At 39.7% G+C, this 17,457-nt stretch overlaps 1 pseudogene; it reads right to left on the reverse strand.

Annotated features, from left to right (window-relative positions):
• LOC102908354 (heterogeneous nuclear ribonucleoprotein M-like) overlaps positions 1 to 11,056 on the reverse strand; it is a 32,040-nt pseudogene extending 20,984 nt beyond the window's left edge.
• Between the last annotated feature and the right edge of the window lie 6,401 nt (positions 11,057 to 17,457).

Below are 17,457 nucleotides of genomic sequence, written 5' to 3' on the forward strand. Positions count from 1 at the left end.
CAAGCCAGTAAGCGGCACCCTTTCATGGCTTCTGCATCAATCCCTGCCTCTAGGTTCCTGCCTTGTTTGAATTTCCCTTCTGACTTCCTTTGATTATAAATAGTAATATGGAAATGTAAGCCAAATAAACCCTTTTCACTCCATTACCTTGGTCATGACATTTCATCACAGCAATAGAAATCCCAAATAAGACAGTGAATAGCATTCCCATTTTGCATCTTGATACTTGCACAAAGATTAGTTAAGATGTCAGCCAATAGCTCATCTTCCAATATGTTTTAAGTGGATGAGTAAGGCTTGAGTATCTTTCTCTTGGACCTTTGTGGGAGAAAACTGAGATTCAAAGAGCTAGATGTATTAGTATACCTGTAATCCCAGCACTTGGGAGGCAAAGGCAAAAGAATCAAACGTTCAAGGCCATCTCAAGCTACATAGTTTTAAGTGAAGAAAACAAAGGGGAGGAAAAGAAGAAGGAAGAGGAACAGGAGAAGGAGGACAGACAGCAAGAGGAGGAGGAAGAGAAGATTCTCAACAGAGAAGGAACTTCCTTAAAATCCAGTCTGTTTGCCATAAAATGCTCCACACAGAATGTGAACTGAGATGGATCCCAGGCTCCCAGAATGTGAGTTGCATATGTCTAGGAGATAAAGCCTTCCAGTCTATTGTGCTAGGACTGGCTAGGTTACAAGCTGAAGATATTCTCCTATATATCTATATCCATAGATGCCTGACACTGCGGTGACTGAAAAAAATATTTATGGATCTAGTTCTTAAGCATGTACCTTTTTCATTACTCTTACTCATCTACAGATGCGGGCTAGCCCAGTTTTTTTCCTAGCTCCTTTGCCCCGCGTTGCCCATAAACAGAAATAATTATAAATTATACCACAGGCTAGTCAATAGGAAGCCTTCTGAACCCTGGCTTTAATTCATCATGGGTGATAGTTCATTTCACAATGCCCCACAAGACAGGAATAACTTATTTTAATTGGCCATCATTTGTAGTCCACAGCATGGTCTACTTTAGAAATGACACTGCCACTTTATTGTAACTGTATTTCTCTGACTCATGGCTTTCTAACCGAGGGGAATAGATCAATTTTTCATAAATCATAAAAAGTACATAGAAAAATAAAATAGATTTCTGTCCCTAGCTCTTTCTAGCTCTCTTATACAATGCCAACAAATAAAAGACTGTCCAGTTTGGTGACTATCCAGCTTACTTGGAATTCTCCCAAGGAAGATGGCTGAGGAGGTGACAGCAGAGAGAAAAGGTCACAGTTTGGGCTTGGAAAAAGGAACAACATGAACCATTCTCCAAGTTTCTTTGACTCTTTGTTAGTGTGGCTGACAGTCTAGACTCTTGTAGCTATAGTGAATGTGATGGCTTTGTCCTAATGGGTCTTTGTTCTTCATTAGAAACACTCATAGGCTAGTCCTAAGGTTTTGACATATCTGTGTGATGTCATTAGGATTACTATAACTTTCAAAGGCCAAGGAAGTAGCAAAGTTATGCCTAAGGTATGAACAAAAGAGGCAAGATCTGGCCTCCCATGTAAGGGTTCTCTAACCAAATTTCTGTGTGAACAGAAGCTAGCTAGCAGGAACTTAGTGGTAACTCCCCTCCAACCCCCCCCCCATCCATTTCTTCCTCTCCCTCCCCTTCCCCCTCTCTTAACAAGGGATCTTTTGGGAGGAATTGGGAAATGGAAGGAAGACAAACTGTTGTCAAAAAATTGCCATTGTAACAAAGATAAGCTGGCAAGAGGAGATTGGTCCAAACAGAAGCAGAAGTCTCCATCAACCATGTTAATTTCACCAATTACTGGTGTTCCCATGGTGAATGGAGCCTGTCTTCCGGTGTATCCCATACTGCCCTTGCTTTCCTTGTAGCCAGTCATGGTCACTGCAGTCCCTACTTAGCAACTCATATGCTCTCCCCATGAAGACCGGCGCATTGAAAGATAACTTTAAAATCATTAGCTTATATTAATTACATAAAAGAATGGATGATATTGAAGGCAGACACTTTTGAATGACACTAATACATTTGAATCATAAGCTTCCAAATTATGGAAGTAGACCCATGAGGAGTTAGGAACACATGTTTCCTGTTAGGTGTTACACTTTTCAAGAAACAGAAAATGGAAAATTAAAGGATATGTAGGTATGCTTATGTGTACAAAAGCTTTGCATCCTATCCAAAACTTAAACTACTATTTAAATAAAAAGTGTTTCAACAATGACCAAGAATTAAACCTACATATGTCTCTCAAGAGTGCACATTTGTGTGTGCGTGCACATGTGTGTGTGTGTGTGTGTGTGTGTGTGTGTGTGTGTCTATGTCTGTGTCTGTGTATCTGCATGTTCTGAATAGTTTCTCACTATACAAACAGAAACATTTTTTAAGTCAGATGTTCAAATATGGAACGTGATTCCTCATGAAAGAAGTTAAAAAAGGAAGATTTCTTAGCTTTCTCGTTCCAAAAGTTAGTAAGGCCATGAGACAGTTGAACTCTTCTGTATCTTCAAAAATATTCATTAACAATAACAATGTGGGCTTTTTTGTCTGTTAAACATGATAAGGTAAACTTGCAAGTGTTGAACTGTTGGGAATTTTTAGTGTCACTTTTTTCTTTTTAATTTTTTAAACATTTCCAGCATTTCCAATCAATTGAACAACTCAACTTCTTAGAAAATACAAGATTCTCACTATCTCAGTTCCAGTTCCCCACACAACTGTTAGGAAAATAGTGGAAGCCATCATTTAAATGCAAGGATGTGGTTAAACTGTTAGTTTGGGGTGGCTTTTCAGGCATTTGTGTTAAACACCTTCACTTTTACATGTTATGGTTTATGTATAGGCACATAATTACACAGATGTACAGTGTGGTGGTTTGAATAGTAGTGGGCCCCATAGACTCATGTGTTTGAATGATTGGCCCATAGGGAGTGGCACTATTATAAGGTGTGGCCTTGCTGGAGGAAGTGTGTCACTGTGGGGGTAGGCTTTGAGGTCTCATATGCTCAAGCTATGGCCAGTGACACAGTCTTCTGTCACCTGTGGATCAAGATGTGGAACTCTCAACTTCTTCTCCAGCACCATGTCTGTCTGCTTGCCTCCATGTCCCTCCATGATGGGCTAAACCTCTAAACTGTAAGTCAGCCCCAATTATATGTTTTTCTTTAGAAGAGCTGCTATGGTCATAGTGTCTTTTCACAGCAATATTAACCCTAACTAAGACATACAGTTTACCTGTCATTGGCAAATACTCAAGTCATCATAAAACTGATGTATTTTGACTTAAAATGTTTAAATTGTCAAGCCTTCCTTCAGAATTATAGACTTGGAAATATTTTAACTGATCCACTCAGTCTCTATTTTTTTCTCCTCTCAATAACTGGTACAGTTTAGTAATGAATTAGCTGGTTCCTGGAAATATACATTATATATAGCTTCTGGTTTCTGGCTTGTTTGGGGAGCTTTGTTTGTTTGTCTGTTTATTTTGTTATTTTGTTTGTTCTGTTTTTTTTTCTTGTTGTTAGTTAGATTGTTTGTTTGGGGGGAAGGCCTGACTATGTAGTCAGACTAGCCTTGAATACAGAATCCTCCTGCCTCTGCATTCCAAGTGCTGGACTGTTAGCAGTGTGCCTCCATGCCTAGCTTACATTTGAATTCTAACTGAGTAAGTGTTGTTTGGCTGTTTTCCGGCATCCCCTGTTCAAGAACAGCAATTCTAGAATGTTACTTTAGTATTCTGAATGTATGTGTTTTGTTAGACATCCCTATTAAAGCACCCAGTGCTATACTGTGTAAGCAACGTGAATTTGGGTCAGTTTTACTATGTATAACTTCTAATGCTACAATTTCATTTTCAAATGTGCTGTAAGCATCCCATGAAAAAAGTGGATTGCCAAAACATAGATAGAAAGAAAAGGTGCAATTCCCCAGCCAGGAGTTTTAGGAGACATCTCTGAGCAGAGATGAAGATGTCTGAAATGCTTACTGCCTCTAATTTGCACAGCATTTTCACCCAACCCCCATCTGTAGGTGTAAACTCCATCTTTAAGGGAGTTTGACATTTAGCTTTAGAAGGAAAACACTTTGGGGGCTCTTCTTAACAACCACAGCAAGTTTTCGTAGGTGATTTAGCAAATGTCAAAACTTTTCTTCTAACGATAGGTGTGATTTATACAGCCAAGCTGGTATTTGCATCATCCAGATGACTCAGAACTCAGGTGGCTTTCCCAGCATGATAGCCCCCATTACTACTCACCTTCAAAATTCCTCTGCCCCAGGAGGATGGCCTGTAACTGCTCCTCTTCCTCTTAGCATCTCCACAATACTTGCTCTCTAACCTGCTCCAGTCTCTCTTCCTCCCAGTCATGATGCTAATGGATAAGCACAGTAGCACTCTTGTCCTTCCTCATTTCTTCTTCCTATGAAAACAAAGCTCACTTATTTTCATAATGACATACATTCTTGTCTTTCAGTGATAAAAGCAAAGTAAGCTAATTAAGCTCTTACCAGTAAAACAGCACATTTATTATGTGTCCATCACATGCACGACCAAGCCTTGGGGGTGGCAAGGAGAGCTGGCTCAGCCAGCTTGCCTGGAGTATGCAACTCAGTGGTAAAACCAAGAAAGACCCTTCCTCAAAACAAGGTAAGGAGAGAACCAACTCCCCAAATAGTTGTCCTTTGGCTAACACATTCCCACCGTAGTGTGGTGCCTCCCCCCTCCAAATAAATAAATACATTCATAATCCAGCTGTACATAATTCTTATTTACCCACTTAGTATCAGCTTCCATTTTTTCAATAACAACTCCCAGACTTATTGATGACCCTTTCTTTTGTTTAGTGTTAGTGCTGGTCATTTGGCCTTTGTCAAATGCCTAAAGGTGTCATGTATCCAGCCTAGCCAATTAGAGCCCAGTACTCCCCTGGCCTCACTGATAAAAATGAGGATGTTAACTTCATGATGACCAGTCAGAACTGACGTTGATGGTGGATAAAGACCTTATTTTTCTCATTGGGAATGAGGAAAACACAACCTGAATGTTACACGCATATGTACGGTTGTCCTGCTTAACACTGAAACCACTTCTTAAAAAACTAAAGGAGAGGCCGGGCGTTGGTGGCGCACGCCTTTAATCCCAGCACTTGGGAGGCAGAGCCAGGTGGATCTCTGTGAGTTCGAGGCCAGCCTGGGCTACCAAGTGAGCTCCAGGAAAGGCGCAAAGCTACACAGAGAAACCCTGTCTCGAAAAACCAAAAAAAAAAAAAAAAAAAAACTAAAGGAGGAGAAGAAGGCAACTCTCAGACTGTGGAGTCATCAGAACAGACACAGTCTGCCTTTGCATTTTCTTTCCTTTTTCCTTACACCAATTTTAGTTTTCTTTCATTTGTAATGGTGTGTGGTATACTCCTCTCCTCCGAGAACAAGTGTGGTGAGATAAAGCCACCTGGTTGTGTTTGATAGATGGGCTGATGTCATGCTTCTCACTCCATTGGTCCAGTTTATCCCTTTTCCTCAGGATTCTGTCCTTGGATGACTTCCAGGACTGCTCTCTACATCTTGGTTCCATTTAGCATCTATGGTTTAGAACAGCACCTCTGCAGGCCAGTGCTTCCTAAGCTCCTTCCTCCCAAGCCATCAATCAGTTATGCATTCTAGACTTTTTTCAACTGCCCCAAATCTTCAAACTTTTAAGTCTAAGAACATTCACTTTTGGAATAGTAGACTGAATTCCTCACCTTCTTCATAGTCACCTCTAATCTGTCACAAGCTCTAGCTATTAATGCACAATGGGGCTACACTGTCTTCTTCAAGGAATATAACCTGAAGTCATTCTATGTCCCTTTCTTTGCAAACTTGAAAGCAATAAATTTATTGTATTTCACTATCTCAATATCATAGAGATATTCTCTATGCAACAACCCCCAATTTTATAATTTCTAAAGATTTTTAAAGATCTTTTTAACTGCTTTGCTTTATGAATTTTTTTACTATGAAAGTTTTTTTGTGTGTATATGTATGTGTGTGTGCATGTTTCTCTGTGTGTATGCTTATACATTCATGTATATATGTGCATGTGTTTGCTGTGGCTATGGCTTGAATACTCAAGCTATGGCTTACATGTGGCTCTCCTTTAAAAAGTCTCATGTGGGAATTTATTTCCCAAAGACATATATGAATGATATAAAGAGAGTAGAAACTGGATTCCACTGTGGCCTTTATAGTTAAGGCCACTGGAAAGTGATTGAGTTTAAATAAAGTCACTAGAATTGAGTACCCATTATTGTATCTTGGTGGCTTTATAGCAGAATGAAGAGGCTCACACAGGCATGCATTTGCACTCTCTGTTCATTGCCATGTGCAATGGTTGATCTTGGTTGGCAACTTTACTAAATATGTTATCAACTAGAACCCATACAAGTAGACATGTTTGAGAGAGACTTCCTTGTGTGGGCCATTTGTCATGGGAGAACCACTCTAAATCTGTGACATGCTTTCTGGTGGCATACCGCAAAACAACATGGTAGACGGAAAAGAAAGCTTTTTCATTTTGTCTGCTTGCTCTTACTCTTGCTGGCAAGTTCATCTACTTTGTTGCTGAGGTACTCCTTCACTGGTATTAGAACCTACATCTTCAGGATTCCAATGCAGACTGAAGACCAGCAGCTCTCTAGGAATTATCCAGAACCTTAATACAAGAGTGGTGCTATTGAGACATCCAGTGTCATGGACTGAACAACTACCAGATTCTTTACCTTCCCATTGGAAAACAGCCATTATTAGACCACCCAGACCACAGCCTGGAAACTACTTTAATAAATTCCCTTTTGATGCTATGAACCATACTGGAACTCTGCCATGAAGAAGGTCATCACCAAGTGTGTCCCCTAAACCTTGCACCTCTATAACTATAACCCTAAATAAACATCTTTTCTTTATAAAAGTATCTTCCTAGAGTATTCCTTTTTTTTTTTTTTTTTTTTTTTTTTTTTTTTTTTTTTTTGGTTTTTCGAGACAGGGTTTCTCTGTGTAGCTTTGTGCCGTTCCTGGAGCTCACTTGGTAGCCCAGGCTGGCCTCGAACTCACAGAGATCCGCCTGGCTCTGCCTCCCGAGTGCTGGGATTAAAGGCGTGCGCCACCAACGCCCGGCTAAGAGTATTCCTTATACTAGCAAAAACCATGAAAATATATCCATACGTACTTATGTTTTCAAGTATACTTTTATTGCATCACAACATGTCTTAAGTTCCTTTTTGCCTAAATGAGATTAGATCTAAGTTACTAATAGCACTTTTCCTGATCTGGCCCTTGAATTTCTTTTTTATTATCATCTTTTATAAATCACCAACTTTATCAAGCTAGTTACACTTACTGAAAACACTATGCTCCAAACTAGAAGGATAACTGATATTGTACACTGAGAGGAGCAGAGAGATCAAGCATCAGTCCTCCCAGATAAGCGAAAGATTAAAAAATAAACAACAGTCATGTATAGTCAGCATTCAAAGACAAAAAGATTGACTACTTGTTCTAACATGGGTGGAAGCAGAATCCTCTGGACCACAATGTCATCCAAGGAAGATCACAGCAGAGAACAACAGTGTGTGAGTAATGGACAGTACATACCAGAAGCTCATGACGTCTAATTACCTTCAGGAAGCCAAGCTACCCTGGCAGAAATAAGCTTACATGCATGAAACTGGGATAATTCTCTCTGTTCAATGACAAAGATCCCTTCAGCTGAGCCAGGTGCCCCACATGAACCTTGGAATCAAAAGTAATGTGCAGAATAGTCAGACCTGAACAAAACCTCACAAGTCACTGTTTTGCTCTCCAGGTTAACGATACAGAGCTGAAAAATTAGTCCTGACCCGGGGGTGATTACTCACTCATTGGGTCCATGGTATTGAGGTCTTTATCCTGTAAGATGGACATTGTAGCAGGATACAAGGGTCCCTTTGTCAAATTTACATTGTCTGTTTTAATCTCTCTTCCTCTACTTGGTGAAGAGCTACTCACCTCTTGAAGTCTAGAGTAGTTGTCCCACCTTTGTAAAAACACCTCTATCTTTTCACTGTTTTGTCCTTCACTTTATTTTTCACACCTCCACTTCTAGAACACACTAGGAAGGGCTTTCTCCTGACTGTATTTGCTCTGCTTGTCTTGACATCTCAAGGATATAGGTCTGTCTGACACATAATAGGTACTCACAAAATTTTTTAAGTGACTGAATGAGATTAGATAGAATAAGAAAAGGTAACAGGTCCAGAGAGTGAAATGTACACAGACTGTTTGTGAGATCCTATTAGGGATTTGATGGAAAATATGTTGCTGAAACAGATCAGGGACATCAGTTTTATGTGAGTAATGAAATGTTATTGTAAATATATAGTACATAGAATCTGGTTGAGAAAAATGTGAAATATTTAAACAAATGCACTAATGAATTACTATTAAGAGAATATGGTAGAAATATATTTCTTGGTAAAAAATATATTTCTTGGTTAAAAACTGTGCAGTTTAAATGTGAGTGTTGACATTTGACAATATCACATAGTATTGATTCTGGGAATGAGCTCAGCCTGTTAGTGAAGATTTAGCTACTACATAAACCCTCAAATCCAGTGTCTTCCCACAATAGAGATTTGATTCTTGCTCAAGCAATGGGAATAGTTTTTGCTTGACTGTTCTGCTCTGTGTTGCAACTCAGAGACACAAGTGACTTTTACTTCCTAAGTATTCAATGTCAGACCTTCAAGGTGGCTTTGCCACTTTCAGTTTGCCGCAGGAGTTGGCAAGGGGTCATTAAAGTTGAGGGTTGGACTGACGAGGATTACTGCTGCCCAAAATCAGCTATGTGGCCACACTAAGTGCACAGGAGTAAAAAAAATCATTAGAATACATAAAATGTTTTAATGATTACAGGCCTCAGTCCCTTCTGCACTGTGAAAAAGGAAGGAAGAAATAAGAAAGAAATGAAATAAAAAGTAGGAAAGGGAAGGGGAAAAAGGAGTCATAGAGAAAAGGAAAATCATGTGGATGTTTATATGAAGGAAATAAAACATCAGTAGAAAATAATGTTCCTAGTCCTATTTTGCCTATCATAAGAAGTCTGCTTTAAAAGATGTCTGGAAAAAATTTTAAAAGCCTGTGCATTATTTTTTAACTTAGTAAATGCTCTGTCCTTATTCAAGTTGACAGGATGATTTAAATATGGTGATTCTATTATTACTGCCACCACCACCAGCAGCAGCAGCAGCAGTAGCAGCAGCAGCAGCAGCAGCAGCAGCAGCATTATAATCACTGTCATCATCACATCTTCATTGCAAGTCTAACATGATGTATATGTCACTGCATCAGGTAATGGAGTTTCAAGGAGGCATAAAGGCCTTGAGGATCTTATAACCAAGTTTGGAAGTCAGAGTAACTACATTTAGAAGGTAAATCACAATGCAAGTCTGTGTGTGCTTAGTGCTAAATGAGCAATGGTGATAGCATAGAGAAATGGGCCTCCACAAGATAGATGTAATGGACTTCAATGTATGGATATTTCCTTCACCGAGAATCATAGGCTATAATAGCCACGAAGGCCTTTAAGGGATTTAGGTCTCCTTCTCTTTATAAATGTGGCAGCTGCTTTATAAAGATGACCTCTTCCCCGATTATGTGGAACTCTCTCCTTGAACCTGGGCTGCCCCTACGACTTACATTTCACTCAGAAAATATGATAGAAGTGGGATTGTGATAGATCAGATGCAAACCCTGAAGACCTGATGGCCTCTGTTCAGGCCTCTTAGAATTTGTACTCTAGAGAAAGTCAGCCATCGAATAAGAGGATGGCTATGCTATGAAGTAGCTTATGCCAGACACATGGAGTGTCTGTGGGGAAGGGGGATGCCTTGACAGCTGTTAGTCATTACAGTTCAAACACTGGGCATGGGAATACAGTAGCCATCTCGGATGCCTAGCCAAGTCACTTATTTCTGTGACTCCATCTTCTGCCACCATCTGCCTACAAGCACAGCAGTGAAAACATCCTCTCTGACTCCAGCCAACCAAAGGGAGCCATGGTTGCATTGAAGCTGCTGAATTTTGGAGTGGTGTTAGAGAGTACATGGTATAACCAAAACACTGAGAAACAGAGGACACAGGCTACAAGGTCTCCCTGATGACAGATACTACGAGTCACATGCCTTTACTATTGACCCTGTGCCCTTAAAACCAGACCTTCTTGAACTTTAATGGGTCTTAGAATCATGTGCTAGGGAGATATCTGGGCTCCACTCCTCTAGTTATTCTGCTTAAACCCTTCTGAGGCAGGACCTGTGTGTTTGAACTTCTGACAGGCTCCCAAGTGATGGTGAGGCTGTCAGTGTATTGACCACACTTTGGATGGTTTGCCAAGGCCCTGGCCTAAGAGCATCTCAGTGCAGGTTAGGCAAACAGCATCCATTCATTTACCACTGTGCTTCTTCCTGGCTTCCTGTTTGCTGCATCCCTAGGTAAGTAATTGAAAAGCTCAAAGTATAGGCCTTGTTCAGAACGTGCCCATTTGTAGCTGAGCCTGGCTTTTGCTTTTTTAGCTGTAGGCTGCAGAAGCCCATGTGGTCTGAAATCTAGACACCTTTATCTAGCTCTGTTTTCTCCAGGCTTGACAGTGCTGGTTTTATAACCTGGTTACCAGAAGCAATTAGGAGCATCATCCAGATTTTCAGATCCATTTCCCATGGAGACACACGTTAGGAATCTCCCACAGTGAATTTAATTAGCAGAAAATGTGGCTAAGCCAGTGACTTGCTGTGCAGATAAGAGCCATGACTGCCCAGTGAGAGCAGCTCCCCTTTCTTTAAAAATGGCAAGTTCCCTAAAAAGGGGTAATGGATCTCAGCCGGACATCAGGTGGGACTCTCTGTGCAGCCTAATTCTGAGTAGCCAAGCAGCTCACATATTTCGCTTCTATTCAATTGAAAGAACTTACCTCAGCAGAAACACTAGCAAGAAAGGATGAGGCTTGCGAATGACAATGTCAGACATCTCCCTAGTGTCCCTTGGTCTGTGTTGTCCACTGCAGATGGTTTGGGTGAGATACAGCAATCATATTTACTTTTGGAATTGCTATTGTAGGTTATCTTATGAGTATTTATATCCCATTTTCATGGCAAGTGTGCTACAGATTTGCTTTAGGTCATCTCCACATAAAAAAGCTATGTTTATAGTCTTCTTTCATTGTGTGAGATTTGAGTGTGACCTTGTTAGGCTTTAATGAAAGTCACAGGTAAACATTTGTGAAGCATCAGTGAGTGAATCGGCCCCTCCTATGCAGAATATCCATGCCATCTATTACAATGCCCATTAGATAGGATGTGAGAAATTGATAGACTATGTTCCTTGTATTATAATTCTATATGAGGATTAATGGATGCATCAAGTGCCATATGGTATAATTTGACATTGACTAAAGCTATCAATAAATGGAGAGTTTTAAGTATCCCCCAGAGTTTCTGATTTGAGATAATTGATTGATGAAAAAGAATTTAGTCAGGACTTTTGCACTAATGGGGCCCAATGGGTTATGGTGGGTGGCCACAGCCTTGGAAATTGGAAATTGGAAAAGTGACTTCTAAGGAAAAGATTTAGTTACAAAGGAGGAAGTGTTCGGTGCGTTTGTGAACACTTTCTATTTGTGGTTACAGTACCACTTCCTACAGTCACAAGCAGCAAAATTTGAAGAAATTTACCCTTTATAAATTCATCACTTCCAAAGTAAAATAGTTTTCTTAAATACATTCTCAATCCTACCCTTAAAATCAAACACAGGTGTTTTTATTTTCATATATTCAAATCCTGCTAATTTTTATTGGGCCCCTGCATTTCTTTTTCTTTTTCTGCCCTATATTCATCAGTGTTGATCTTTTATTTCCTCTCCCTTACTCAGGAAATTGGTATTTTTACCGTTATTTTTCATGGGTTAAAAAGTGATTACATGGATAAAAGCTTGCTAAGCTATGGGCTTTCAGACCTGTCAGTAGCTTGGTTACTGAAAGATCTCAGAAGTGCATTTAAGCCCGATGGCCTGGAGAAGTGGTTTTCTGAAAAGGGTAGGAGCAAAGGCAGGTGTCTGTGGATCTCACCTAAATGTCTCCATGGGATGGTAAGTGAAAAATAGTTTTGATCCGAAACTAACAAGTGACTCTGTAACGGAGCTGAAGGTTTCGGTCATGTACTGTTTCATTTACACTGACTTCCCAGTCTGTGCACACGAGAGTTTTTAAAAGAGACTGAACTTTAGTAGTTACTGATCACAGTAAGGTTGCTAGCAGCTGAGCAGAAAGTCAAGCTGCTTGAAGATGCTCCTGAGCTATGCTGTGTCCACCCAAGACAGGGCTAGCGGAGGCGTGGTCAGTAAACACGCTGCTCTCTGACCTTGAGGGTTATTTGTTTTGCTCAACATCTCAAGATTTTTTTTTTCTACATTAACATTTTCTGTAGTGTTCTGGTTTTGCCTGTCTTTGAAAGGCCTATAAATATAGGTTGGAGGCCTTGGAAGGAAAGGCATTACCACGTTCATGTTGGTGCATGAAATTCACCGTGTCAGTCCCTGTGAAACCACAGAAGGCTTAACTTCTACATCTTTTGGTATAAGGGTGAAACTTAATTTGTATCTGGAGCCTTCTCAGGAAGGAAGGTTTCACCTTCAGTAGCCCCCACACCCCAAAAAAAACCCAACCTCCTAAAATGCCCAGAAAATCTAATTTAAAAAAACCAAGCACACTAATTTTCTCACATTTAGCATATTTGATTGACATGGATGGTCTGGTTATTTTAATCAAGGAAAAAAACTATATTTGAGGTTTTAGTTTGTTACTACTGGGAAATTTGATTTATCTGTTTTGAGCAGCCATCTGGAGTAAGTTTATTCATATTACGTGTCAGGCATATATTTATGCTATAAGATCAAAATCCCTAAATTGCATCCTTTTGAAATTTTAGACATTATATAATGACAATTCCCAACACCACAATGAAGTGATTACATGGCTTTCAAAAGATGAAACATTACACAACAAAAAGATGACTATGTATAATGAACAAGTTCATTTATTCCAATATAAATGTGTGGAGAATCATGCAATGCATACACAATTAGCTGAGATGAATCTTCTGCCATTAGAAATACAATTATGGTATATTGAAATTTCTAAGGTTTAGGAAAAGTAAATAGATATGTTTTTATCCAGTCCAAATCAGATAATTGATTTGTTAAAGATTTTCCTTAACTATGTCATAAGCAAATCAAATAACTCATAACTGATAAGAACTTTATAAAATTATTGATAATATTTGTGTTCATGTATATTTTTTCAGTGAGAGTTGTGTTAGCCCTGGTCAGCTCCATGTATTATACAAAGTCCCTTAGGTAGCTTTGAGCCTTAAAACTGTCAACCATCTGTCTTTCTGAGAGCATCATTGTTCCCCATATGCCTCACAGTCTCCCTACCAAATCCAGTAACAGAAAAAGATCAGAGGCACTCAGCCAAACTAAAGGATGATGTAATGGTGATGGAATACTAACTCTGTCTGCATGTGGCACACAAAATCTCTCTTTCTGTTCAACTTGACCAACATGAGTTGGGCTTCTAAAACTGAAACTTAACTATTTGATCTTAGGTAAATTACTTACCCTTTCTGTGTGTTCTTTTATAAAACAGAATATTCCTAGCATCCTCCTAGGGTATGCTGAGGATTTAATGAGGTACTTTCTGCATCGTTCTTGATAGAGTGTGATGCTCATGTTAGGCCAATAATGTTAATTATTTTTTTTCTCCACTATAATATTAGACACTTTATTTTGTTAACTGCAATCCAGCCTTCTTGGCTAAGGCAGTTAGCTTCTCTGTTGTATCAAGATGTTTTAGCTACAGGCAATGAAGCCCACCTGTGGGAATGTGTACTACATCATGTAACAACAAATCTAGAAATAGGTGTCTCCAAAGATGTGACAGTGGCTCATTGATGTCATCAAGAATCCTTCCTTCCTTCCCTGCACTGTTATCTTACTCTAGTCTCTTTATGATTACAGGCTGGCTGTTACAATTCCAGGCATCACATGTAACCATGGTAACATCGAGCTGAAAAAAGAACAATGATTCTCCCTTGAATATCTTTTCATCAAGACAAAGTTTTCTCTACCTCTTACTAGTCTCTAGCAGATTTGTGATCAGGCTCCATTGGTCAAAATTAGAAAACATCCCTATATCCTTAAGACTTTTGCAAACTAACTAGGTCTTCTTATTTTTCTTTTTTTTTTTTTTCTTTTTTTTTTCTTTAATGGAGGGCTGGTGAGGTGGCTTGGAAGATAAAAGCACTTGCTAAGCCAGCCTGATAACATGAGTTTGCTCCCTGGAACCCATAAGAAGGAGAGAACTGACTCCACAAAATTATACAGATGGGGGGAGGGAGTAGAGGGAAAGAGAGAGAAATCTAAATGAAGAAAATACCTTTCTAGGGGCCGGGCGGTGGTGGCGCACGCCTTTAATCCCAGCACTCGGGAGGCAGAGCCAGGCGGATCTCTGTGAGTTCGAGGCCAGCCTGGGCTACCAAGTGAGTTCCAGGAAAGGCGCAAAGCTATGCAGAGAAACCCTGTCTCGAAAAACCAAAAAAAAAAAAAAAAAGAAGAAAAGAAAAAAGAAAATACCTTTCTAAATGTTTTTTCCAAATTACCAGGTAGATGGGTTTCTTCTCACTCAAGTTCATTGCAGGAACATGTTGGAGTTTATAAAAGAAGTTGAGGTTTTTCTTAACCTCAGCTAAGAGCAGGAAACAGCTCTCTGAGAATTCTGAATGGGGGTGTAATGACTGATAAAGAGTCGCAGTGAAAACTGAGTGATAATATGTTCCTGTCATCCTGTGAACCAATAGGAAGGTCTTCAAGATTTAGAGAATAGAGTTAGCTGATACTAAAGGCCAACCCTCAATGCTTGTATGCATTCACTTATTCTACAAAGATTCATTAGAGATATACTGTGAGCAGGCACTGGTTAGGTGCTGGAGCCTGATGAGGACCAGACAGTCTCTGACTTCAAGAATTTTCTGATTAACTGCCAAAAGCAGTTATGCATAAACAACTATGAACTCAATTTATTGTTCTATTTCAGCCACCTGTTGTGTGATATAAAGTGCTGAGACTGAGATATGCAGCTGTGTGTTGATGAAGTGAAGTCACCTGGATGCTTCAATGATGATGGTGTGCAAGTTGCAGCGAGTGAAGAAGAGAGAATAAGACTATTCCCAGATGGAGAGTAGTAAGAAATTCCTTCAATGTGTACTTCACTCTGTGCTCCCTGCATATTGTCTCCATTGCTTACAACAGATAGGGAAAAAGGGGAATCCAAGATCACTTTCTTGTCGTACAGATGAATTACACGAAGCATTACATGGGCATTTACATTTCTTTTCCAAAATCATAGTAGATGGAAAATTTGGCATGGGAATCATGATATAGATGGTGTGGAGTCCCTGCCCTTATAGCTAGACACCCTGCCTTCCCAGTGCCTCAAGTAGACACCCTGCCTTCCCAGTGCCTCAAGGAACCTTACAGCTATGAGAGCTAGAGTCCATAGTAATAGATTGCATACAAGAGGACGTTCTTCATTAGGGGCTGCCACGGTGGAAGCAGCAACACTACATTTCTAATTATTTACTTATTGACCTCTAGGCTGTGACTCACAGAGCTCAGTCTAAGCAGCGCTGGAGAAAGGAAGATTCTTGTACATTGTTCATGAAGAGTCTGAGAAACCATGCAAGTGGATTCCCTTTGTGGATATCTGATTTTAGTTCAAGTCAGTCCCAAATCCCATTTAAGCTTTACCATGCCAAAACCTTGATTTGCCTCTCTTGATAGTCCATTGAAAACTTCTGTTTCTAAAAGCAAAATGTACCCTACCCCACAGCTTGGTGGGGCTTACATTCATGAGTGGGTATATGCTAGGACATTCTTACAAAAGACAAGGAAACTTGAAGCAGAGAGAAGCTTTCAGTAGACATAGAACATGTGAGCACTTTAGGAACTGTAAAGCTAATACATTTATTGTCACCCAATCTTGGCATTCTGTTATAGTAGTGCACAACACACTAAGAGAATGTCTACTGAAATCAGATTTTCAGTGATACTTATATATCCAAATGAACTAAATTTATAATGTGTTTGGTATGCACACTTACTTCTCCTGTTTTATACCTTTAAGACACATCCAATTTTCAATCAGTACATATTGATATTCCCAAGTGTCTCTGTTTACCTAGAAATCTAAGCTTTATATTAGAAATACCCAGGAAATTAAAAACAAAAATACTGATGTCCAAGACTTATTCTATACTAATTAAATAATAATCTATGTAGTTTTTTTCTAATATATTCCTGGTTGACTCTTACAGCCTAGGTGGAGAATCATTTAGCAAGCTGATCTCTTCTCAAACATCAATGAATACATCAAGCTCCTGAGTTCCTGGAAAAAAACTTAGATTTTTGGCTTAGTGTTTCTAGGACGAAGCTTGAGATTGAAACTTTAACATACCCTCAGGTGATGCTGTGCTGCTGGTCAATGGTTCACATCTTGACTAGTGAGAGGTACTTAGAAAGAAGATTGCCACTCTGGCCAAGGATATTGATCACCTCAGTCCAGTACAATTGGATAATATTCCCAAACTCTGGTAGGATACCTCTTTTTTGGAAAGTGTAGGTAAAAGTTGACTACACTGAAATTGCCTTTGGTTTCTTTTCTTTTTTCTTTTTCTTTCTTTCATTTTTTTCTTTTTTTTTTCTTTTTTTTGCCTTCACTATTTCTTCATGTCATAAAGCCACAGCAGGATGGTCTGGGGCCACAGAGGCAGTACTTAGTATCCCAATCTGTGCAGGTTTTCTCAGAAATAGAATGAGCTGAGGTTTTGCTGCATGACTGATGGGGTCTGCTCAGAAGCTGCTGGAGGCATGGGCACCATGGAATCTTAAGGTGTCTATCCTGAAACACCATCAACCTTCAGTACAACTCAACAAGCAGGCACTGCATGGGTCTTTAGAGACATCATATCTCAAACTTAACATTCATGGCCTGGGAGTGGTCTGAAGTGGGGTGGTTTGTTTCAACAAATCCAAAATGCAGTTTCTATTTGGTAGATATGGGTGGAAATCCTAAAACTTTGCATCTAACCAGCTCCCAAGTGGTGTGCTAGTTTTGGTTGTTCTGTAGAACTCTTCAAAGTCAGTGAGGGAAAGCCTGGAGCTTCCCATCATCTTCATTGACTTCCCATCTACTTCATTTCAAAGTAGACTCAGATATGGTTCACCTCTGGGAAATGTACAACAGAAGACCCATGTAGGATGGGGGGTAATTCCTTCCCCCTTTCAATGCCACCGACATCAAATGGAGAAGAGAGCT

This window comes from Peromyscus maniculatus, chromosome 4 (genome assembly GCF_049852395.1).
Source record: "Peromyscus maniculatus bairdii isolate BWxNUB_F1_BW_parent chromosome 4, HU_Pman_BW_mat_3.1, whole genome shotgun sequence".
Classification (NCBI taxonomy): Eukaryota; Metazoa; Chordata; class Mammalia; order Rodentia; family Cricetidae; genus Peromyscus; species Peromyscus maniculatus.